The sequence below is a fragment of the Sinocyclocheilus grahami genome, unplaced genomic scaffold, assembly GCF_001515645.1.
Source record: "Sinocyclocheilus grahami isolate Dianchi unplaced genomic scaffold, SAMN03320097.WGS_v1.1 scaffold29.1, whole genome shotgun sequence".
In the NCBI taxonomy this organism is placed as follows: Eukaryota; Metazoa; Chordata; class Actinopteri; order Cypriniformes; family Cyprinidae; genus Sinocyclocheilus; species Sinocyclocheilus grahami.
The window spans coordinates 285,932-286,175 of record NW_015505208.1 but is presented as its reverse complement, the minus strand read 5'-3'; positions in this window follow the sequence as shown (position 1 = coordinate 286,175).

The window sequence follows — 244 nt, the reverse complement described above, 5'->3', positions numbered from 1 at the left end:
ATCACAATTAAAATAACCAAAGACTTAAACTACTTCAGTCTGTGTGCATTGAATTTATTTAATACACAAGTTTCTCAATTTGAGTTGAATTACTGAAATAAATGAACTTTTCCACGACATTCTAATGTATTGAGATGCACCTGTATTTAAAACGAGACACGCTGTAGGTTTTTTTTTTCTAACTTCACAAACTTTTGTCTTTACAATAAAACGCTGAAGTTTGTTACTTTTTGGTGCAATTTTT